Raw genomic sequence first — 25,200 nt, forward strand, 5'->3', positions numbered from 1 at the left:
AGCCATGACCCCATGGTTGCTGGCTTGGGCCCAAAGGTCACTGGCTTGAAGCCCAAGATTGCTGGCTTGAGCAAGGGGCCACTGGCTCAGCTGTACCCCCCCACCACCATCAAGGCACATATGAGAGGCAATCAATAAACAACTAAGGAGCCACAACAAAGAGTTGATGCTTCTTATCTCTCTCCCTTCCTGTCTGTCCCTGTTTGTCCCGCTCTCTCTCTTTCTCTCTCACTTAAAAAAAAATTATTTGTTGATTTTAGAGAGGAAGGGAGAGATAAAGAGAACAAGACATTGACTTGTTGTTCCACTTATGCATTCACTGGTTGATTCTTATTTGTTGTCTCCTGACCTGAGGATTGAACCCGCAACCTTGGCCTATAAAGACGATGCGTTAACCACCTGAGCTACTGGGCCAGGCCTCAGCATTATGCATAATAACCAAAATGGGGAACAACCCACATGTCCATCAATTGATGAAAAGGTAAACAAGATATGGTATGCATATAATAAAATACATTTATATAATCACAATTTAGTATCAAGACTGGATTTGAATGCTGGTGCATTTAATTAATTGATATATGAACCTGAGCCTGCTGAATAACCTCCTTGAGCCTCAGGTTTTTTCAGCTGTAAAGTGGAGACCACATTTGTATGGTTCCATTTATATAAAATATCCAGAAAGGCAGATATATAGAAGCAAGTAAGTAGATTAGTGGTTCCTAGGTCATTGAGGTTGAGAGAATATGGAGAGTGACGGACAATAGATATGGGATTTGGGATGATGAAAATATACAAAATTGATTGCGGTTATGGTCTAACAACTGAATGTATTAAAAACCATTGAAATGTTTAAATGAGTGAATGATATGGTATATGAATTATTTTTAATAAAGCTGTTACAGAAACAAATACTAAAAGATATATAAAGAGAAATCAATAAAGTACAGATAAAAAAGCAATTGTAATACAGTTGTTTAATCATATATTCACAGTAGATTATTCGGTGGAGCATTAAAAATGTCCATATACATTCACTAATGCTAGGGTGGAACCTGGCCTCTGCAGCTTTAATAGTTTCCATTGGTGTAGTGCAAAGGCCATGGTTCTAGTCCCAGATTTTTTTTTTTAAGGTAAAGGGAGAGGAGATAGTGAGGCAGACTCCCACATGTGCCCTGACCAGGATCCACCCAGCAACCCCATCTGGGGCCAATGCTCAAGTACTGAGCTATTTTTAGCACCTAAGGCTGATGCACTCCAACAGACCTATCCTCAGTGCCCAGGGCCATGCTCAAACCAATTGAGCCACTGGCTATGGAGGGGGAGAGGGACAGAAGGGGGAGAGGGAGGGGGACAGAAGCAGATGGTCACTTTTCTTGTGTGCCCTGACTGGAAATTGAACCCGGGACATTCATGCTCCAGGCCTACGCTCTGTCCACTAAACCACCAGCCAAGTCCTAGTCCCAGATTCTGACCCCAACTTACTCTGGGCCCTGGGGTGAGTCACTATCTCTCCAGGCCTCAGGTTCTTTACCTGTAAAATGAGAAGAAAAGAGGCTGTGTCACCACTAAGAACCTTCTGCTCTCTCATCCCTTGGAGACCTGGAGGTTTCCTTCAATGTGCTGTTTCTGGTGAGCTCTGCGACACTGACACAAGTCCTGGCATCTCCTCCCAGTCAATAGTCAGAGTCCTACACAATCCACAGCAGGCCCGGCACAACAACTGTGCAAAGGGAAGAGACAGAGTGTATGTTCATTTGACTCTGTGGAGGCCATTGCCAATCTGGACCTGTGTTCATTTCAGTTTTTTGTTTCTTTGTTTGTTTCAGTTTTTAAGAAATATATTTTGCCCTATCTGGTTAGTTCAGTTGGTTAGAGTGTTATCCTGAGACACCAAGGTTATGGGTTCAATCCCCAGTCAGGACACATACAAAAGTAAATATCTATCTATCTATCTAGTCTTCTATTTAAAGCATTATGTTAGTATTTCTTTTCAAGAAACTTGACTCTTATGAATAGTTTTATTTGCCTTTTCCTATCTAGGGGTCCTATGAGTTCTTTCAGAACATTTAAGCATATTGGACGTCAGCTTGGTGATAGCCACTGTGATTTGCAGTTGGGACCAATGATCTAAACATGGTCTGATTGACCCAAAAAACATTGAGGCTGTTTCTTCTCTTAATGCTAATGGAGCCTAGAGCATCATTAGCTTGTTTAGCAGCCTGGTCACATCTTTAGTTCCTGTTGGATTTGTACTCAGCCGAAACCTGTAGAGTTTTCCAAATGGGCTATTTTCAGAGTGAGATCCTTGGTCTTTTTCATCCTATAGTTGTATATACCTTTTTAAACTATATATGTTATACACACACACACACACACACACACACACACTGACTTTGTACTCCATTCTCAGATGAGAAAACACATTACATAGCTTGTTCAAATTCATTTTTTCTCAACTTACATCTATGTTCCTATACCTCAAGAGTTCTAGAAAGAACTAAATACAGCTTGCATATATTACTTAACATTTATTGAAAACTGGTTATGAGCTGACACTGATTTTTTTTTATCCAATTTTCAGATGATAAAAGAGAGAAGGTAATAGCTTGTGCACATTTCACAGCATGAGTGACAGGACTGGGGCCAAAGTTTGTACTCTTATCAGCTGCTGGATGCCAGTTCCAGACATGGCACCATGTCCGCCAGACTTCGGGAGGGCTGAATTTCAAGTCTTAATGAGGTCAGCGTCTCTCTGGGCCCCATGTCCTAATCTGTACAATGACTAGTTGGGCTAGATCACTTCTACGTTTCTCTCAGCCCCCAGATTCTATATAAACCCACCAAGACTTCAATCAAAGTCTAGAAGAGGAGTTAGAATTTGGATTTTCTCTCCCAGGGATTCTTCTTGTACTTGAGCTCACAGGCAGACTGCACATTTGCCCCGGTTGAATGTCATCTCATCAGATTTACTGGGGTGGGAAGAGCTTCCACACGCAGCCACCCTGCTGTCTTCCCTACAGTGCAGCAGCCTCTGCAGCTGAGGCTCCGATCTTTTCAGCCTCTTCCAGGTCACTGGTCACCTGCAGCAGCTCGCACGGGCCTGCAGGGTTCTTGCACAGCCACTAGACATGTTTCTGGGACATAGGACAACTTTGCATACTGCTGTCTCTAGAAGTCTTTAAAAGATGAGCCCCAAATTGATCTTCTCTGGAATAACCATCTATTGGTGCAAGCTGAGATGAACCATGACCATGGTCTCTGGGTCAGACCAGTGGTGTTAGCTTCCAGGAGACCCTATGAGTGCCCGGGTAGGGGTGGGATCATATTGAGGGGACACTGAGAAGCTTGCCCACACCCCCCTCCACTGTTGCGTTTCCTGCGGGTTTGTTGGGCAAACCAATGTGTTTCAAGTGTGAAACAGGTGAGTTAGGCTTGCTCACTTGTATTTTGCCTAACTGGTGCAAGGCGTGGGGCAGCACCATGTGTGTACAGTCTATGGAAGGCTGCAGGTGCTTGCCCTGGAGGGGGGGGCAGATTGCAAATTGCGGATTGCCTGCCTCCATGGGGAGTGGCGACTGTTTACTATTGTTTGCTAGAGAAGGGGTTTTTTTCTGCCCAGCCTGTAGGTTGGGAGTGCCAGGCTGGTGGGGGCTTGTGAGTCCGGAGAGTCTGGAATGCTGAGGGCTTTGGGGGAGTCTTGAGAGAGAGGGAAATGGTCTTCCCTGCCTGTTTGCCCATCTGCCCTTATGAGACTCTAATAAACAAAATGGCCCACCATTTTCTGGCTCCACAGTCCCTTTGCCATCTGCCCGAATGCAATGAGCACCTGCCTTCCAATGACCCCCCGCCCTACAAGGTTCAATTCCACAGCACCTCTGTGGACCACTTTCCCTGTGTTGATGAGCTCACACTGGTAACATCAGAAGCTTTACTTTGGGCAAAAAGAAAATGTTGGCCTTTATTTCTGACCTTTTTATCTCTTACCCCAAACCTAAACAAGAACCTTATCTTTTCTTAGTCAATACACATTTTCTTTTTCTTTTTCTTTTTTTTTTTTTGTATTTTTTTGAAGCTGGAAACGGAGAGAGACAGTCAGACAGACTCCCGCATGCGCCCAACCGGGATCCACCCGGCACGCCCACCAGAGGCGAAGCTCTGCCCACCAGGGGGTGATGCTCTGCCCCTCCGGGGCGTCGCTCTGCCACAACCAGAGCCACTCTAGCACCTGGGGCAGAGGCCAAGGAGCCATCCCCAGCGCCCGGGCCATCTTTGCTCCAATGGAGCTTTGGCTGCGGGAGGGGAAGAGAGAGACAGAGAGGAAGGAGGGGGGAGGTGGAGAAGCAAATGGGCGCTTCTCCTATGTGCCCTGGCCGGGAATTGAACCCGGGTCCCCCGCACGTCAGGCCGAAGCTCTACCACTGAGCCAACCGGCCAGGGCCAATACACATTTTCTGTCTCCAAGAAAAAGAGTCCTTTTTTGCCCTGGCTGGGTAGCTCAGTTGCTTAGAGCAGTAATTTTCAACCTTTTTTTTTTTTTTTTTTTTTTCATGGCACAAACACACACTAATTACTAAGGTCAGTGCCCCTGACTAAATACAACCATTTTCATCTCAAGAGGGAAATCTCATGGCACAAATAAGTTACTAAAGAAGAAGAGGTCAGGGGCACTGACCTTAGTAATTAGTTTATGAGTGCGTGAGAAACAAGGTTGAAAATCACTGGCTTAGAGCATCATCTCAACACACCAATGTTATAGGTTTGATTCCCGGTCAGGGCATATACGAGAGGCAACCAATGAATGCACAAATAAGTGAAACAACGAATCGATGTTTCTCTCTCTTTCCATCTCTATCTTTCTAAAATCAATAAATTAAAAAAATACATGTTAAAGAATTCTCTTTTTGGCCTGACCTGCAATGGCACAGTGGATATAAAATGTCAACCTGGAACTCTCAGGTCGCCAGTTCAAAACCTGGGCCTTGCCTGGTCAAGGCACATATGGGAATTGATGCTTCCTGCTCCTTCCCCCCTTCTCTTTCTCCTTTCTGAAATGAATAAATAAAATCTTAAAAAAAAAAGAATTATTTTTTCATCCCAAAGGTATGTTTTTACTGGCCGTGCCCTGTCTCTGGAAGGCAAATACAGGCCTGGTTGGTGCTACATTTGACTAGTAGAGAGACTGGCACTATTTTGGGAAACCTCTGGGGGAAAAATCTCCTTTTTGATGATGGAGCCTTTTCTTGCTTATTTGCAGCAGATAGGATGAATAGAACAATTGTCTTTTTCTTAAGCGACTATATAATGATGGGTGCGTTACTTTCCCAAGATGTGTACTAAGTGTCTGCAACAAGGAAAACTACATGCAATTTTGCCCATTTCCAGTTTATTTTCCCTCTTTGTTTAGAAATGATGCTTGCTTGTTAAAAACATTTATAGTCAAGACTAGAGAGAAATGTGTCTGTCTGTGTCCCCAATGAGGGAAGGGTATTATGATTAAATGTCACCTTCAACCTAGCATTTCTGTCCTGAAGAAAGAACTAGAAATTAATTGGGATTCTTTGCCCCCAGGAAAGGTGGCAGAGATGCAGCTCGATTGTAGCCCTGTTTTTCTGCTTCTAGAGACAAACCAACCCAGTGGGCTCAAGGGCATTAGAATCTCACACAGACAGAGGAAATTGCGACCAGATTATGTGTGGATTTTCTAGGACTTGCCTTTCATAAGATGGAGAAGGTGGAAGCCCTTTGTTGCCTGTCTCTTAGACTCCTAGCTTTCTATCACATTGCGCTAAAAAGAATGAGAGTATGACCTGGCTCAGACAGGGATAGCATCCCCAACTTTGACAGGTTCTAAAATAAAGAAGAATTTAAGTGCTTTAGCCAGGAGCACCCAACACCCAGGTCAACTCCTGACTAGGTCCAAAGATCTTCCTATTTCGTCTCAAGGGCCAGATTTCCTTCAGGTGAAGGACAGGCAAATGCCACCAGGACATGGTTTCTAGGACGGGCCACCATTGAGCTCATATTTCCTCTCTTGCACAGGAGCCCAGATTCCAGGGCTCCCGGGAAGGATGCAAATGAGAAAGCTATGTCTGCCCAATATGCCCACTTTGAACACCAGGTTAGCAATAGGGTTTCTCTGCTTGGGGAAAAGAGTAAGAAAGGACCTGTGGTTTCTGTTGGGCCGTCTGTCTCTGTACAACGGTAAGCAGCCTCTGCTGAGAGCACTTCTCCCTTCACCATTGTATTGCTCTGAGCAGCCTGGGCCAAGTACAAAACAGATTGCATTCCAGCCTAGTGAACTGTGGTGACAGCAGTTATTCTGGTTCTTTTGCTCTTCTTGGTTCATTTCTTTTGTTGATTGATCTGTCTTTCATCGCTGCGCCTTCCTACAGCTCTGTTTCCCTCTTGGCCTCATCAGTGGCCAAGACCCATCGAAAGAGGGTCAGTTTTCAGGGCCCCTGACTGCCCACCCCTTGTGCCTGACCCATCATGCAGGCGTCTTCCCCTTTTCTGCTTCTGACCACAGAGCAGACATTCCCACCAAAGGTGCTGTTTGATTAAGAGAGCCCCTAATGAAGCATCTGGCAGCCCTGGACAGGCTCCCTGGCAGCCATGTTGAGAGAAAGCCCCAAAAGTCTAAATTTAGGATCAGTTCCGAAGAACTGACACATAACCTTATCCAGACGCATAAAAGCTTTACTAGGAGAAACTTACATACAGGCACAGCAGCTGCTTCCTCCCAATGGTGGCCACACCCCTCCCAGAACAGGGTCTTCTTTTTATAGGGTGTTAATAACAAAACTCTGGTGGGTAGTCATGTAGACCATCAGAAAGAACAATACATTTCTTAGTAAAAAGATAACATCAGGCCCTGGCAGGTTGGCTCAGTGGTAGAGTGTCGGCCTGGCGTGCAGGAGTCCCGGGTTTGATTCCCGGCCAGGGCACACAGGAGAAGTGCCCATCTGCTTCTCCACCCCTACCCCTGTTCTTCCTCTCTGTCTCTCTCTTCCCCTTCCGCAGCCAAGGCTCCATTGGAGCAAAGTTGGCCTGGGCACTGAGGATGGCTCTATGGCCTCTGCCTCAGGCACTAGAATGGCTCTGGTTGCAACAGAGCAATGCCCCGGATGGGCAGAGCATCGCCCCCTGGTGGGCATGCCAGGTGGATCCCGGTCGGGTGCATGCGGGAGTCTGTCTGACTGCCTCCCCATTTCCAACTTAAGAAAAATACAAACAAACAAAAAAGATAACATCAGGCAGTTGTTACACTTTATACATTCATTAACTTCGCTCCTGGAACATGATTTTTGTCTTTGGGTGGAAGCATTTCAGCTTTCTAGCAGTCAGCCCAGCGTGAGGTTGCAGGGAGTCACAGAGAGAAGGCAGTGAGAGTACAGCACTTTCCAGAAGCCTCTGCTGCTGGAGCCATATTGCAGCTCTATCATGAGTCCCCTAGAGCAGTGCATCCTCAGACCCTTGGACCGTAGCGTGGTCATCCAGCCTGCCTACCTGCTACAGTGGACAGCCAGCCTGAGGAGCCCATTTTCCTGGTGACAATGGGACTAGGAGACCATGGCTCCCTCAAGTGCTGCGTCAGGTATAATAATCGGTGTTCTTAATGTTGCCCTAAAAATAAAAAGTCCTTTCAAAGGGAGAGGCAAAAAAGTATTTAGTTGAGATCAATAAGAACAGCTATTTAGAAGTCATTAATTCAGGTCAAGCCCAAATAATGTTTCCATTCAGAAGCAGAGGTGACAAGTATTTATGAAAAAGGGAAGGAGAACAAGTACACCAATTAGAAGGAAGGCATTTCTACTGTGCAGATAACATTCGATAGTGATGTTAATTCTAAACAATGCTGTTGGTCAAATAAGTTTATAAATATGATATATATGTTTACTTGCTTATAGTTTGCATTGGGTATTGGGGACACGCTATAAGCAGGCAGAGTCCTTATAGCCTAAGGCTTAGTTTTAAGACTAAGCTTTTCCCCACACCCTTGACTGTTGCATGATAGGGGGTGGTGCACTCTTATGAGGAATCCCATTATGCCTCAGATAAGTGACTTTGTATCAGAGACTTCCTTGTTTGTATATTGGATTAAAGGTTTTTATTTTTATACTATAAAAAGGGGCAGATTGGGAGCTTGCTCTCTCTCAGTTCTTAAGATTAGCATTAGAGGGGAGAGCAGAGAAAGGCCACATGGAGGAGAGGAGAAGCAGCCAAGATGGTGGAATGCTGAAGGAGAAGCCAGTTTGTGCAGAATTTATACAGAGAGGAGATGGGAAACAGAGGTGAATAAGGCTGGTGAGGTACAAACCTTTGATTCTAGGAAAGTTGGTTAAGTCAATTGCTTTGGGAGCCCTGAATGGAAGGGGAGGTGTTCTCCCACTGTGTGTATTTCTTGCCCGCCCAGTGCAAGCTAGGATTAAAGCTAATGGCCCACCAGTTCTTGGCTCTGTTGTTTCATTACCATCTGTCTGAATCAAATGAGAACCTGCATGGGCCATGCGGCTGTGATGGTGGCCGTGGCTACTGGCTTTATAAATGCCTTTAGTTTTAGTCAGTTGTCATCAGTACTAGAGTCATAATAACTGCTTTTTTCTTCGCAAACAGTTCTCTGTGAAACAAGTTTGCTTAGGCTCAGTCCAATGGTTATTTTGCCCCATTTTTACACTCTAAGGTTTGGGGTGTAGGACGCACAAGGCAGTTCTCTGGCGTGGCAGCTCTGGCTCCATTTTACAGTGGCTCCATTTACATCATTGTTTACACTACACCAGTAGCCATTTGTGCTCCAGATTTGCAGGGGCTTTTTACCTTGGCCCAAGAACAAATCATTTCTGCTGCTTAATCTTACTTTTTATGATAAATACAACCCAGGTGAGAAACTGACTGTACAAACAGATGATGACCCTACCGTATATGACAATGAAACTGACCTACAAACTCTGCAACAACCAGTCCTAGAAGGGTCAGCACTTGGGTTTTGACTGCAGCTTCCTTTCTTTATTTTTTTAACACCCCCCCTACACCCACACTCACGACCAACCAGAGAAAGCCAAATGAGCTCCCCAAATCAACCCCATAGAATGCCCCATTTCAAATTAGCCGGCCTCTCTGACCTGTGGTGGCACAGTGGATAAAGCGTAGACCTGGAAATGCTGAGGTCGCCGGTTCGAAACCCTGGGTTTGCCTGGTCAAGGCACATATGGGAGTTGATGCTTCCAGCTCCTCCCCCCTTCTCTCTCTCTGTCTCTCTCTCCTCTCTCTCTCTCTCTCTCTCTCTCTCTCGCCCTCTCTCTCACCCTCTCTCTCTCACCCTCTCTCTCTCCTTTCTAAAAATGAATAAATTTAAAAAAAAGGAAAAAAATAGTTTAAAAATATTAAAAAAAAAAAAAATTAGCCGGCCTCCAGCATCCCCATGTCAACAACCTCCAGACACAGCATACCTAGATCCTTCCTTTTTCCACTATAAAGCCTTCCCACTCCCCTGCCTGCCTTTGAGCCCCTGCCAAACACAAGTGATGCCGGCTGACTGACTCCCCTGCCATAGCAAGCTCTGAATAAATAGCCTCTGCCTGTTCTCCTTCGGGAAGTCTGTTTATTTCCACACTGGGTAAGTCATAACAGCTCTTCATCTCCTGCTGCCTCCTACCCTGAGCTGCTCACAGGGAAAATAGCCTCAGTAATGGAAAAGGAGTGATGTTATGGTGATGGGCTCTATTTCCTTTAAAGGAATACAATAAAACGACAGCAGAGAAACAGATAAGCATTTTTTTTTTCCCTCAGCGTTTGGCGTTGTCTCTGCCTTACCTGGCACAGATGTTAAAGGAACGTGGCCACCCTGGGGCGGAGGCTCCACTGTGAATGGAAAACTCAAGTTCTGCGAGAGAATCAAGCTTTCAGGATTCTGAAATCTCCTGAAATTGGTGCCCTCTTTTATTTACAGCTGAAACGTCACCCCCCCTTTCTCTTTGGACACTATTTTTCGTACAGAGGATTCACACCCAAGAATAGCTCCTTGGTCCCAGTAGAACCTCTGATTAGCAGCAATTAAAAAAAGGTCTTCTAGCAACTTGACACTTTTTGAAATGCTAATTGATGCTAAGCAGAGCCATCAGGCTGTCTTTCACAGTCCCTGCCCCAGGCTGTTTTGCATATTCGAATCAATAAGTTTCTAAACCACGGCAGGGTGAGATATGGAAATAAGAGTGCTCCACTGCCCTTGATGACATGGGGACCTGTGGGGCCCAGGAAATTCCTGGCAGCACCCCTGCACGGACAGTGTATTTGACAGCATTTTAATTCTTCTACGGGCAGATGCTCAGATCATCCTGGGAGTGACCGTTATTAGAGCTTTGTTGGAATATTTGCATAAATCGGTTGGCAAACACTTGTTCAAATCTGTTGCTTAAGCAATGAAATGTTTTAAAATGAAAACAGTGTATACAGCCAGTGAAAAAAAGAATTGCAGAGATGAGATGGCTAAAGAGGTACAGAAATAAATGGTGTCCACAGGCAAGAAAACCACAATTGGATAGAAACCATCTAGCACATATCAGTTCTCTATAAGTCAGTGTCTAATGTCACAATATGATCAGTTTTCAACAGTATGTCAATACTATGTCACGCCAGGTTACATTTCTCTGGAGAGCAGATGACATGAGGCTTGTCAGACAATGATCCCATATGAGTTTAAAGAGCCATGCAATCATCTTTAGCTTTAGTTTCTGATACTTTCAGAGGTTTCCCTGAAGGGTAGCAGAACATGTCACCCCAAAATAGGCCTCTTGGCATAAGGATAATTTTGAGCTGACTATGTAAGCAAACTGAGCAAGTGGGCTCGTCGTGTGCTGTACAACAGTGTAAGGCCAGGAGCTGCCATCATGGCCATTCACATGCAGGTTCGCATTAGATTCGGACAGACAGTAATGAAACAATGGAGCCAAGAACTGATGGGCCATCATCTTTAATCCTAGCTTGCACCCAGTGGGCAAGTAAAAACACACACTGGGCTCCAAAACCCACTCATTCAGTGCTCACAAAGCTACTGACTTATCTGAGTTTCCTAGAATCAAAGGTTTCTAGCTCACCAGACTTATTCACCTCTGTTCCCCATCTCCTTCCTTCTCCCTGAACAAACTCTGCACAAACTGGCTTCTCACTCAGCACTCCACCATCTTGGCTGCTTCTCCTGGCCTCCTCCACGAGGTCTTTCTCTGCTCTCCTCTCTGCTCTCGCCTCTAATGCTAATCTCAGGAACTGAGAGAGAGCAAGCTCCCAGTCTGCCCCACTTTATACTGTAGAAATCAAAACCTTTAATCCAATATACAAACAAGGAAGTCTCTGATACAAAGTCACTTATCTGAGGCATAATAGGATTTCTCATGAGAGTGAACCACCCCACAGCAAAAAGGGTGGGAAAGGCTTAGTCCTAAAACCAAGCCCCAGGCTACAAGGATCTGCCTGCCCACAGCCCGCCCCCAACACACATTAATATGATTACTCCTATTCCAAGCATAACGGCAACTAATATCATCACCTGGGAGGCGGGCTTCCACATGGGCAGCGCCATCTTTAACAAAGTGAGCATAATATATTTTATCTGCCCAACAAACTGAAACCAAATAATGAGGCAATAATACTCTTTTGCAGAGAAAATAATTTATTGCAAGGCTGCCAGACAAGGAGACGGGAAACAAAACCCAAATTTGTCTTTCTGAACTAAGGCTTGGAATAAGTTTAAGAGGCCAGGTTAAGAAAAGGTTATACTGTATGGCCAGGGGCTGCCATCGTGGCCATTCACATGCAGGTTCTCATTGAATTTGGGCAGATGGTAAAGAAATGGTGGAGTGGGAGGATGTCGGCCATTCCGTTTATTGGTGTCTCACCAAGACAGGCAAGCCACAAGAAAAGCCAAGGGAAAAGCAGATTTTCCCTTGAAAAATAGAGAGCAAGGGATCAGGGAGGCCTCTGCAATGCTGATGGCAGGAATTGAGCAAGAGAGCCCCCGGTCTGCCTTATTTTATAGTGTAGAAATTGCCTTTAAGCCAATATACAAATAAGGAAATCTCTGATACAAAGTCACTTATCTGAAGCATAAATGGGATTCCTCATAAGAGTGCACCACCCCACATCATGCAGCAGTCAAGGGTGTTGAAAAAATCTTAGTATTAAAAGGGTGGGAAGGACTTAATCTTAAAAATAAACCTTAGGATTGAGACACTGCCATCTTGGCTGCTTCTCCTCTCCTCCATGTGGCCTTTCTCTGCTCCCCTCCAGCATGGGCTCCTCCACCCCATTTTATAGTGTAGAAATCAAAACCTTTAATCCAATTTACAAACAAAGAAGTCTCTGATACAAAGTCACGTATCTGAGGCATAATGGGATTCCTCATGAGGTTGCACCACCCCACATCATGCAATAGTCAAGGGTGTGGGGAAAAGCTTAGTCTTAAAACTAAGCCTTAGTCTATAACAATCCTGCCAGTTTACAGCCCCCCCACACCCAATGCAAACTATAAGCGAGCAAACATATATATAATATTTGCAAATTTATTTGACCCACAGGTGTACATGTTAATAACCTCTGTTTTTCTCTTGTCTATTTGTCTTTATATAGGGGGTCTCCCACAAAACCGAGAAAGGTAGAGAGACAGTTTTGTGTTTTTTTTTTAAAGATTTTATTTATTGATTTTGAGAGAGAGCAAGAGAGAGAGAAAGGGGAGGGAAGCATCAGCTCATAGTAGTTGCTGCTCATGCGTGCCTTGACTGGGCACGCCCAGGGATTTGAACCGGCAACCTCAGCATTCCAGGTTGATATTTTATCCACTGCACCACCACAGGCACAAACACTGTTTTTAATGAGGGACAGTTATTTTTTCTTCCCTACATCCCCACAGCCCCAGGGCAGCCCCAAGACTTCCATAGGGATATTCTCATCCAGGAACATTTCTTTGCAGTTCATTTTACCCTCCAAAGTTGGAAACTAGATGCTCCTCTCCACTGGGCCTTCTTGTATCCAAAGCCATAGTTTGGGCAGCTCTTCTGACAAAAACTCTTTTTTTTTGCAACAGAGACAGAGAGACAAAGAGAGGGACAGAAAGACAGACAGGAAGGGAGAGAGATGAGAGCCTCAATTCTTCGTTGTGACATCTTAGTTGTTTATTGATTGCTTCCTCACATGTGCCTTGTCAGCAGAGCGAGTGACCCCTTGCTCAAGCCAGCAACCTTGGGCTTCAAGCCAGCAACCTTTGGGCTCAAGCCAGTGACCATGTCATGTCTATGATCCCATGCTCAAGTCAGTGACTCTGCACTCAAGCTGGTGAGCCCATTCTCAAGCCAAATGAGCCGGTGCTCAAGTCTGTGACCTCGGGGTTTCGAACCTGGATCCTCTGCATCTCAGTTCGATACTCTATCCACTGCATCACCACCTGGTCAGGCTAACAAAGACTCTTTTGACTAAACTTTATTTAGGCTTCTGTAAGCCCTGTTCTTGACTAGGTCTCAACCTTGGTCTTCTGTGTCCATCCTTGTTGAGTTCCCAGTATTAGTAAGTGTTGGAATCCATGGGAGTCTGAAAGACCCGAGTAACAGGCTTTATTGAAAGGAAGAAAGGAAACCTGCTGGGCACTTCTCAGGGGATAAGAGCACCGGTTACAGACTAGGGGTGAATTATATAGTGTTTGGGAGAGCCTGAGGGGATACTGAGGCAAAAGTTCAGGTATGTCCGGAATGTTCCTCCTTGGGGAGCTTGCCAGCTTCTTGGAATTCCTCTCTCAGGGGCGATAGTCCAGTAAGGGTGAGGTCTGACAGATAAGCGGAACATCAAGAGGGCAGTTTGGAATACACATATCTATCAGTAAGAATCCCACTAAGTAACTTTAGAAAAAAATCCCCAGTCTTGATATCTGATCAAATTTTTCATCATCTGCCTGTGATGTGTAAGCCCTTGGGGGCCATTTGCCTATGAACATCAAAAGCCCAATCAAATGTGAACAAGAATTTGCAGCCAAGAAAGTAAGGGCTTATTGGTTGAGGAAACCAAGCCCAGTGTTACAGGTGAGCTAATGCTCAGAGACCTGGCTCCCAATGTCTCCCAGGGGATGAGTTATACAGGGGAAGAATCGTCAATCATGGTGGCTAAAGGAGTTGGCGTCTTGGGCTTTACTGATTGTTGGTCAAATAAGTTTGTAAATATGAAATATATGTTTGCTCGCTTATAGTTTGCATTGGGTGTGGGGGACAGGCTGTAAGCAGGCAGGGTCATTATAGCCTAAGGCTTACTTTTAAGTCTAAGCCTTTCCCACCTTTTTAATACTAAGATCTTTTCAAAACTAAGCTTTTCCCCACACCTTTGCTTGTTGCATGATGTGGGGTGGTGCAATCTCATGAGGAATCCCATTATGCCTCAGATACGTGACTTCGTATCAGAGACTTCCTTGTTTGTAAATTGGATTAAAGGTTTTGATTTCTACACTATAAAATGGGGTGGAGGAGCCCATGCTGGAGGAGAGCAGAGAAAGGCCACATGGAGGAGAGGAGAAGCAGCCAAGATGGCAGAGTGCTGAAGGAGAAGCCAGTTTGTGCAGAGGTTGTGCAGAGAGAAGGTGTAAAGCCAGTAGCCAAGGCCACCATTACAGCCGCCTTGCCCATGCAGGTTCGCATTGGATTCAGACAGTCAGCAAAGAAACAACGGAGCCAAAAACTGGTGGGCCATAGTCTTTAATCCTAGCTTGCACCCGGCGGGCAAGCAAAAAACACACACTGGGCTCCAAAACCCATTCACATTCAGTGCTCACAAAGCTACTGACTTGTCCGAGTTTCCTAGAATCAAAGGTTTCTAGCTCACCAGACTTTTTTTTTTTTTAATTCATTTGAGAGGAGAGAGAGGAGAGACGGGGGATGAGCTGGAAGCATGAACTCCCATATGTGCCTTGACTAGGCAAGCCCAGGGTTTTGAACTGGCTACCTCAGCATTTCCAGGTCGACGCTTTACCCACTGCGCCACCACAGGTCTATGGCTAGCTCACCAGACTTTATTCACCTCTGTTCCCCATCTCCTTCCTTCTCCCTGCACAAACTCTGCACAAACTGGCTTCTCACTCAACACTCCGCCATCTTGGCTGCTTCTCCTGGCCACATGGCCTCTTTCTGCTCTCCTTTTTGCTCTCTCCTCTAATGATAATCTCAGGAACCAAGAGAGCAAGCTCCCGTTCTGCCCCTATTTTATAGTGTAGAAATCCAAACCTTTAATCCAATATACAAAATAGGGAAGTCTCTAATACAAAGTCACTTATCCGGGGCATGATGGGATTGTACCACCCCACATCAAAAAGGGTGGGAAAGGCTTAATCCTAAAACCAAGCCCCAGGCTACAAGGATTCTGCCTGCCCATAGCCTGCCCCCAACACACATTAATATTACCTGGGCGACAGCTTTCATGTGGGCAGCGCCATCTTTAACAAATTGGGCATAATATATTTTATCTGCCCAACAGAAGGAGATGGGGAACAGAGGTGAATAAAGCTGGTGAGGTAGAAACCTTTGATTCTAGAAAAGTTGGATAAGTCAGTGGCTTTGGGAGCCCTGAATGGAAAGGGAGGTGTTTTCCCACTGTGTGTATTTCTAGCCCGCCGGGTGCGAGCTAGGATTAAAGCTAATAGTCCACCAGTTCTTGGCTCCGTTGTTTCATTATTTCATTACTGTCTGTTCAAATCAAATGCGAACCTGCACGGGCCAGGCGGCTGTGATGGTGGCTGCGGCTACTTGCTTTACACTGATTAACTGGGGCTAGCATTAGGGAGTAGTTGATTATTGCATTAGGTCCTGATGTCAGCCATGGCCTTCTTCTGTCTGGTTTCATGAGGTTGTGGTCCACAGGGTATTCTGCTTTCAAGGGCCTGGGGCTGTAACACAACAAAAGTCAAGATGTTACATTTGGCTTGACCAATACTCTTTGGTACTTGACCAGACGTGGGCTTTGTTTTTTGGTTTTTGTTGGGCAGATAAAATATATTATGCTCACTTTGTTAAAGATGGCGCTGCCCATGAGGAGGCCATCACCCAGGTGATATTAATGTGTGTTGGGGGTGGGCTAAAGGCAGACACAATCCTTGTAGCCTGGGGCTTGGTTTTGGGATTAAGCCTTTCCCACCCTTTTTGATGTGGGGTGGTACAATCCCATCATTCCTCAGAAAGTGACTTTGTATTAGAGACTTCCCTATTTTGTATATTGGATTAGAGGTTTGGATTTCTACACTATAAAATAAAGGCAGAACGGGAGCTTGCTTTCTTGGTTCCTGAGATTATCATTAGAGGAGAGAGCAGAAAGGAGAGCAGAGAAAGGCCACGTAGAGGAGGCCAGGAGAAGCAGCCAAGATGGCGGAGTGTTGAGTGAGAAGCCAGTTAGTGCAGAGTTTGTGCAGGGAGAAGGAAGGAGATGGGGAACAGAGGTGAATAAGCCTGGTGAACTAGAAACCTTTGATTCTAGAAAACTCGGATAAGTCAGTAGCTTTGTAAGCACTGAATGTGAGTGGGTTTTGGAGCCCAGTGTGCGTTTTTACTTGCCCGCCGGGTGCAAGCTAGGATTAAAGATGATGGCTCATCAGTTTTTGGCTCCATTGTTTCTTTACCGACTGTCCGAATCCAATGCGAACCTGCAGGGGGCTGGGCTGCTGTGATGGTAGCCCTGGCTTCTGACTTTACATTTGGCATAGTCTGTGGCAGGATTCAGAATTCGGTATGGAGCCACCACCACCTTTGAGTGGTGGAGTAGAGGACTGGCTGCTGTTATGGTTCCCCATGGCTGTCCTTTTGGGGACCGTAGGCCGGCTGACTTTTACAGCCATGCGTGAGGAAACCGAGAGCTCTGTGGGAGAGGCTGCCTGGGACCTTCAAACTGAGCAGTGGAAGGAGCTGGAGCAAACGTGGGAGAAACAGATGCTGACCCTAGAGCTGGAGTAAGCGCTGGAGGAGGAGGCCGACCAGGTTTGCGAGATTCGCCTGGAAATGGAGCAGCTGCTGGAGGAGGATTCACAGGTTCGTGAGCTGCAGATTGCCCTGGACGTTGCGAAGAGCCAGCAGCGGCAGGAGGCTGAGGCTGAGGCCAGGTCTGGAGCTGCAAGGTCTGCGGAGCAGAAGGCGGCAACGGCCCAAGACTTGAGCCCGGCAGCGGAAGCTGATGTTTTCAGTTCCTTTTTGGAGGATGAGGAGAATCGGGCTGGAGTTGCAATCCGCAGTCTCCAGAAGATGAGAGCCTGGCTAGAAGGAGCACCTACTACGGCCCTGGTAGGTCTGCGATTTTGGGACATAGGGCTGGACGCCATGTGCCCCTCGTTGGGACAGTGTAAGACCTGCCAGGACGGCAGGAATAAGGGGGGTGGCTGACGCCCCATGTGCGTGGACTGATTTCCTGGACTATGACCGGAGTGGGTATTGGCTCCTTTGTTGGATGGACTTACGGATTATGGATTTTGGACAATGTGAAATACCCTGATGGGGGTCGGGGGTGGCTTTGCTGGAAGCACTCCCCTGCCCCGGGAAGCTTTTCCTGTGGCTAGAAAGAAGGCCGAGGACATTTTGCGCTTTGGGCTAAGTGCTCAGAGACTGGTGAAGTGTACGTTTGTGATAGTTGAAACTGTATGATTTGTCATGTTGTAATTTGTGTAATGTGCCTAATTCCCTTGCACGGGGATGCTGGTGATGTAAATTGTGGGTAGTAAAGTGAGTATAGAGGTGGATTGTTGGGCAGATAAAATATATTATGCTCACTTTGTTAAAGATGGCGCTGCCCATGAGGAGGCCGTCACCCAGGTGATATTAATGTGTGTTGGGGGTGGGCTAAAGGCAGGCAGAATCCTTGTAGCCTGGGGCTTGGTTTTGGGATTAAGCCTTTCCCACCCTTTTTGATGTGGGATGGTACAATCCCATTATGCCTCAGAAAGTGACTACGTATTAGAAACTTCCCTATTTTGTATATTGGATTAGGGGTTTGGATTTCTACACTATAAAATAGGGGCAGAACGGGAGCTTGCTCTCTTGGTTCCAGAGATTATCATTAGAGGAGAGAGCAGAGAGGAGAGCAGAGAAAGGCCACGTGGAGGAGGCCAGGAGAAGCAGCCAAGGTGGCGGAGTGTTGAGTGAGAAGCCAGTTAGTGCAGAGTTTGTGCAGGGAGAAGGAAGGAGATGGGGAATAGAGGTGAATAAGTCTGGTGAGCTAGAAACCTTTGAATCAAGGAAACTCAGATAAGTCAGTAGCTTTGTGAGTACTGAATGTGAGTGGGTTTTGGAGCCCATTGTGTGTTTTTACTTGCCCATCAGGTGCAAGCTAGGATTAAAGATGATGGCACATCAGTTTTTGGCTCCATTGTTTCTTTACCGACTGTCCGAATCCAATGCGAACCTGCATGGCCTGGGCTGCTGTGATGGTGGCGCTGGCCACTGGCTTTACAGTTTTGTTTTTTCAAAGTGGACATATGTTTTTATTCTGGGGTTTTATTCTTAAGACAGTTTGATACTGACCAGCATCTGATGTCCTGAGGGCTTAATGATTAAGGAAGGTGGAGGACAGATGGAAAGGAGAAAGAGTCACATTAGAGAAATGAAGTTTTTGCATGGTAATGCCTTTAACAATGTTTTGTTTTGGGAGTCAGCAAAAGTTATACTCAGAGATTGACTCTGTTTTTGCCAGCAATTTATTTAGCATAAGTTTGCTGTAGGAATTACAATAATTTTATAAGCCAGTAGTGTACAGGATAATACCTCTTAAAATAAGCTAAATAAAAAAAGAACATATCCAAACAAATGACAGATTACACACATGAGTGTTCCAGGCAAAGGGAAATGAAGAAATACAGTCCAAATTTGAGATGAGGTGTACCTTTTTCTATGAGGAAGCCTCTGGGAGAGGCAATGACCAACCTAGACCTGATTTTCTGGGCCAGCACAGAAGTACAAGGTCCCTCATGCTGTCATGTTGCTAGGGAACAAAGATGCCAGAATTGGCAGGTAGACTGACTTCATTCATGGGGCTACTGCATGGCTTTTTGCCACTGCCCACCAAAGAGTTGCCGTGGCTATGCAGGAGCTCAGTGTTCCAGAGGTCTTCGGAGAGCTTTTAGGTTAGTGGGGAGATGTCTTACCCAAACTGAAACTTTCCAGGAGTCCTCACACACTCTCCATATTTACAGTCTAAATGTCCCCTTGCCATAGTTGCTTCTCCTCCTGTTCTTATCAGTACGCCCCCTATAGGGCCCCTCAGCAGCTGGGCCGCTGACTTCTTACCAACCACAACAGGTTCAGAATGACACCCTGGCACCACTGACTTCATTTTCATACCAAAGCAACTTTTTGTGTCTATGTCATAAACAAGTAGATTAAAACAATTTCACTTAAGTCATAAATGAGTGGATTTGAAATCATTTTAAACCTATGCATAAAAAGAAGAAATCCTATTAGGTCAGCTTAGCAAGAATCTTCCTACCACTGATGTCTCCTTTCAGTCATTTTCCATCGACTGGCCCCTCACCCTGTTCCTATAAATAAATCCCCACTGTCTTTGCTGGATTCTGAGTTGAGCCCAATCTCTTTCCCCTATGGCCTATTGCAATAGTCTCGAATAAAGTCTTCCTTACCAGTTCAGGTGGTGTCAGAATAATTTTTTGTCTAACACTTGCACCACGCATCACTCCTGCCAGGACCTGGCATTGCTGAGGTCTGGAGCTTAATAGAAACACCGCGCAGCAGGCACACTGAGGTGGAGAACAATGAGCTGTTGTTTCTGGCCAGCACAGTCTCTATTCATCCGCTTTGGTAGTACCGGCCCCTCTCCTTGGCCGCAGATGGGCACAAGATTCAAGCCTGGGCCCTTGCCTGGACACAGGCTGGTCCACATGCGCTAGGTCTGATACACAGACAGTGACATAAAAAAAAAAAAAAAAAAAAAGTGTCGCCTGACCAGGCGGTGGCGCAGTGGATAGAGCGTCGGACTGGGATGTGGAAGGACCCAGGTTCGAGACCCCGAGGTTGCCAGCTTGAGCGTGGGCTCATCTGACTTGAGCAAAAAGCTCACTAGCTTGGACCCAAGGTCACTGGCTCGAGCAAGGGGTTACTCAGTCTGCTGAAGGCCCGCGGTCATGGCACATATGAGAAAGCAATCAATGAACAGCTAAGGTGTCACAATGAAAAACTGATGATTGATGCTTCTCATCTCTCTCCGTTCCTGTCTGTCTGCCCCTATCTATCCCTCTCTCTGACTCTCTCTCTGTCCCTGTAAAAAAAAAAAAAAAAAAAAAGTGTCTTCAGTGGAGATTGCCAATATGGGAAGATGTTAAGTTGGGGCTTTGCCCCCACACCTCCAAGAGTCTAATCCCTTCTACATTTGGCCAGAATGACACCAAGGTGCAGAGGGCAGCTGGGCACAAGAGGAAAGCATCCTGAGAGTATCCAGCTGGCCTAGGGCCCTCCCGAAGCCAGGACATTCCCCTGGGTCTGAGCTGAGATTTCTGTCAGTTGCAGCTGAGAGCCCCATCCTGCAGGGCAGTGGTACAGCCATCCACTCCTTCTGCATTCCCAGAACAGCCCGCCCAGGCCCGATCCACAAGCCCCAGGCACCGCCTGGGCCATTCCTGTCCCTCTTCTGGAGTGACACTTATCACAGAACATGTCTGATCCAGGTCTGGTTTCCCTTTCTCTTTACAGCTGCTCGCCAAAGTTTGTCATGACAGTACATTAAAGCAGTGTTTTTCAAATTTGAGCAATGAACGGACCCCATTCAAAGAAAAACAGCCGACCCCCTGTGTGAATTTAAATTATTTTTATACTAAGTACAAACATATAACATATGCCCTAGGTTATATAAAACCCAAATAAATGTTCAGCTATAAAACCAACAAAACTCAAATTAAAAACAATAATTTCTTTCTTTTTAAAGAAGCACCTCAAGGATAAAAACAATAATTTCATGACCTCATATTTTGCTAAAGCCACATTGCTGAGCCTGACCAGGTGGTGGCGCAGTGGATAGAGCGTCAGACTGGGATGCGGAAGGACCCAGGTTCGAGACCCCGAGGTCACCAGCTTGAGCGCGGGCTCATCTGGCTTGAGCAAAGAGCTCACCAGCTTGAACCCAAGGTCGCTGGCTCCAGCAGGGGGTTACTCGGTCTGCTGAAGGCCCGCGGTCAAGGCACATATGAGAAAGCAATCAATGAACAACTAAGAAGTCGCAACGCGCAACGAGAAACTGATGATTGATGCTTCTCATCTCTCTCCATTCCTGTCTGTCTGTCCCTGTCTATCTCTGCCTCTGTAAAAAAAATTAAAAAAAAAAAAAATTAAAAATAAAAAGCCTTTAAAAAAAAAAAAGCCACATTGCTGACAGTGAGTTTATTATTAGAAAATATTCTCTACTTAATTTCTTCTAAATTTTGATAAGGAATAAATGGTGGGCGAAACCCTTGGACCGCTTTCCGTTTCCTGGGCTCCTAACAATTCCATTTCATTGTGATCTTCCAAAAGGAGGCAAGCAGTCTAGTCCTAAGCGGGGCTGACTTCCAGGTCCCGCCTGAGGTTCTGCGAGCCCAGATTGGAAACGTGAGGTTGTGAGGTACTTACTCGGTGCTCTTAGTGCCCCTGTTCAGGTCCCTGTCTGGAGCAGAATGGGAGAGACCTCCCAGGGGGCACATAGCCTTGGGCTCTTAAAGTACCGGCTACTCTGGGTTTTGGTCCCAAGCAGGCAGGTGTCAGTGTCTCCCTCATGGAGGGGATGGGTGGGCGTGGGGGATGGGTGGTGGGGTGGGTGTGGGGGAAGGGTGGATGGGTGGGTGTGGGGGAAGGGTGGATGGGTGGGCGTGGGGGAAGGGTGGATGGGTGGGTGTGGGGGAAGGGGGGATGGGTGGGCGTGGGGGATGGGTGGTGGGGTGGAGGTCTGCCCTTGTGGAGAGCAGTAGGGTTCTTGTGGTAGTTAAATGCTCCCAGCATTTAGAAGGGATGATGGAATAATAGGAACATCTTCAAAGAATAATGTGGAAGAATGGCAAAACAGAACATTATTTATTTTCCCAAAACATTTTTTTTTTAAAGAGAAATTTTTTTTAATACTTTATTTATTGGTTTTACAGAGACAGGAGAGAAAGGGGAGCATGGAATGGGAAGTATCAACTCATAGTTGCTTCATGTTAGTTGTTCATTGCTTGCTTGTTGTATGTGCCTTAACCAGGGAAGCCCAGGGTTTCGAACCAGCAACCTTGGCATTCCAGGCCGAAGGTTTATTCCCTGTGCCATCACAGGCCAGGCCCAAAACATTTTTTTTAAATGCTGCGAAGAAACTGAGACCTGCAGGACTGGGTAGGACAGCTGGGTACAGAGATGGGTTACTCGAGGACCCTATGCCCCAGCCTTGACTCCTCAGCCGAGAACCCTCAACCCCCAACTCCCCCCTCCCAGATTTGGGGTCTCCAGCTCTAAGACCCAGCCCCTTCTCCCCAGATGACAGCACCCCATTTCATTCTGTTGTCCCATTATAAAATTCTTTTTTTTTTTAGCAAGAGAAACAGAGACAGAGAGAGGGACAGACAGGAAGGGAGAGAGATGAGAAGCATCAATTCTTTGTTGCGGCACCTTAGTTGTTCATTGATTGCTTTTTCATATGTGCCTTGACTGGGGGGCTCCAGCCGAGCCAGTGACCCCTTGCTCAAGCCAGTTACCTTGGGCTTCAAGCCAGTGACCTTTGGGCTCAAGCCAGCAACCATGGGGTCCTGTATCTGATCCCAAGCTCAAGCCAGTGACCATGTGTTCAAGCTGGTGAGCCACATGCTCAAGCCAGCAACCTCAGGGTTTTGAACCTGGGACCTCTGCATCCCAGGCCAACGCTCTATCCACTGCGCCACCGCCTGGTCAGGCCACATTATAAAATTCTTAAGCATAGCCTGACCTGTGGTGGTGCAGTGAATAAACCAAACCATTAACCTGGAATACTGAGGTCACTGGTTCGAAACCCTGGGCTTGCCCCGTCAAGGCACATATGAAAAACAACTACTACGAGTTGATGCTTCCTGCTCCTCCCCCTTTTTCTCTTTCTTTCTTTCTTTCTTTCTTTCTTTCTTTCTTTCTTTCTTTCTTTCTTTCTTTTTCTTTTTTTCTTTCTCTCTCTCTCTCTCCAAAATCAATAAACAAAATTAAAAAAATAATAAAACCCTTAAGCTTCATTCATCACCAAAAACTTAAAAATTTTCCCTGGGACATACTGCCTACTTTGTTTCTTCTGAAAACAAGTAGTTAAAGTTGCTTTTTGGAAGTGCATTTCTGAATTCTTCTGTGCTTAATAAGTGCTTATCAAAATTCATAATACATAAAGTGATTTTTGATAAAATAGATAATACTAATAAGTATAATCTTTATTCAATCCAGAAAATTTTTAATTAGGAAATATTTTAGTACTTGGAGTATTCCACTTACAGGAAACTGTTTAAAGTTTTAAATGTCAATTATCTGATGATAAATTCCTTTGTGAGTTTTGGCATAAAATTGGAAGGAGTTCAAAGCGTTGGGTGAAGTACTGTGACGAATCCTCTCCCTGTTCCACCTTTTTATTTATTTATATGAATAAGGATATTCAGTGCTCACATCAATGAAAATGAAAAATGGGGATAAAATCTTTGCTTAACTCTGTCTCATTCTAGTAATAAGTACTATCTATGCATGAACACATGAACTGATTTCTAAAAAGCCAGCAGGGAAGGAAGGCTGGTTGGGGCTGACTGTGGCGGGAACTCCTGGCAGGGGTAAGTTTGCTCTTTGGAGCCTGTTGCCTTCTCCCTTCCTCTCAGTAGAGTTATATTGCCCTTTAGAATTCAGTCAACATTCAGTGTTTACATTATTATGACTGAGTAAATATTATTCACAGCTGAAGCAGTTGTGGACCATGCTTATATTTCCTTTCCTATACAGTGATTTTTTTTTTCTATTTTAATCTTCTACATTGTTATCACCAAGTGAGTCCCAAGCTCTGCTACAGAATTGGAAGTCTGCTCTCAGTATGATTAAACGCGTCAGGTATAAACAACAATTTCAGTTTGGTTTTCCTTGGAGAACTCTCCTTGGAGCACACGGCCTTTTCCTGCTCCAATCCGGGTTTCACTCCCAGCATCTGCTGCCCAGCTGTGGAGCAGCATTGACTCCTGAGCAGAATCTCGGGTCCTTGGTCCACAGCCCTGGTTATACTGGAACACATCCTCATTGGCTTCCCAGGAAAAGCATGATAAGGGAAGTTTTTGTTCTCATCTACATCCAAATACTAACATCCGGATACTAGATCAGAGGACAATATTGACAGCGTGGGGACACAATCAGCAAAATAATCTAGCTACAACATGGGCAACGTTCCAGGGCATACAATTAAGTTTCTTCAGCAAATACACTTCAGAGGGGAAAAAAATCATTTGCAAGAAAATAATTTGCAAGGAACATAGATGGAGGAGGAAATCATAGATTAAAAGATATAGAAAGCAAACTATGCATGACGATTAGTGGAGCTGAGATGAATCCTGATTTAAACAACCTGTATTTTTTAGAAGTGACATTTATGAAATAACTGGAAATTGGAACACTGGATATCTGATAATATGGTTCAGTTTTATTTCAAATGCAATAATACCTTTATTTTTATATTATTTAAGTCCTTGTCTTTTAGAAACACATTGAATATCCAGGAGGGGGAAACACGGTTAAGGTGTAGCTGACACAAGGTTGGCCATGATCTAATAACCATTGAACCTGGGCACTAGGTACATGGGTCTTCATTATTCTATTGTTTCTATTTTTAAACGTGTTTGAACTGTTCTACCATACATAGCTTTCTTTTAAAAATTAAGAAAATAACCAAAAGTCCCTGTTTTATTCCCATATTTAAGTGATACCACAACTGGATATGAATTAGAAGATAGAAATTCTTTTTCCTCAGAATTTTGAAGGAGTCTCTCCACTGGTGTCTTCTATTTCACAGTAGAGTTGGTGTCTGAGAGGCCCAAGCTTTCCTGAGTACTGCTCCTTTGCCCTATATAGTCTATTATCCTCCCTTCCTGTAAATTTTTTTAAAATTAATTTTACTAGGGTGACATCAATAAATCAGGGTACATATGTTCAAAGAAAACATGTCCAGGTTATCTTATCAATCAATTATGTTGCATACCCATCACCCAAAGTC

The 25,200-nt window shown here is 45.3% G+C and overlaps 1 non-coding gene across 1 annotated transcript; it reads right to left on the minus strand.

Moving 5' to 3' along the window:
- Nucleotides 1-4,365: 4,365 nt before the first annotated feature.
- Nucleotides 4,366-4,441, minus strand: TRNAV-GAC (transfer RNA valine (anticodon GAC)). The gene has a single exon. It is a non-coding gene; the product is annotated as a tRNA-Val (tRNA).
- Nucleotides 4,442-25,200: the final 20,759 nt, after the last annotated feature.

Source organism: Saccopteryx leptura, chromosome 11 (genome assembly GCF_036850995.1).
Source record: "Saccopteryx leptura isolate mSacLep1 chromosome 11, mSacLep1_pri_phased_curated, whole genome shotgun sequence".
In the NCBI taxonomy this organism is placed as follows: Eukaryota; Metazoa; Chordata; class Mammalia; order Chiroptera; family Emballonuridae; genus Saccopteryx; species Saccopteryx leptura.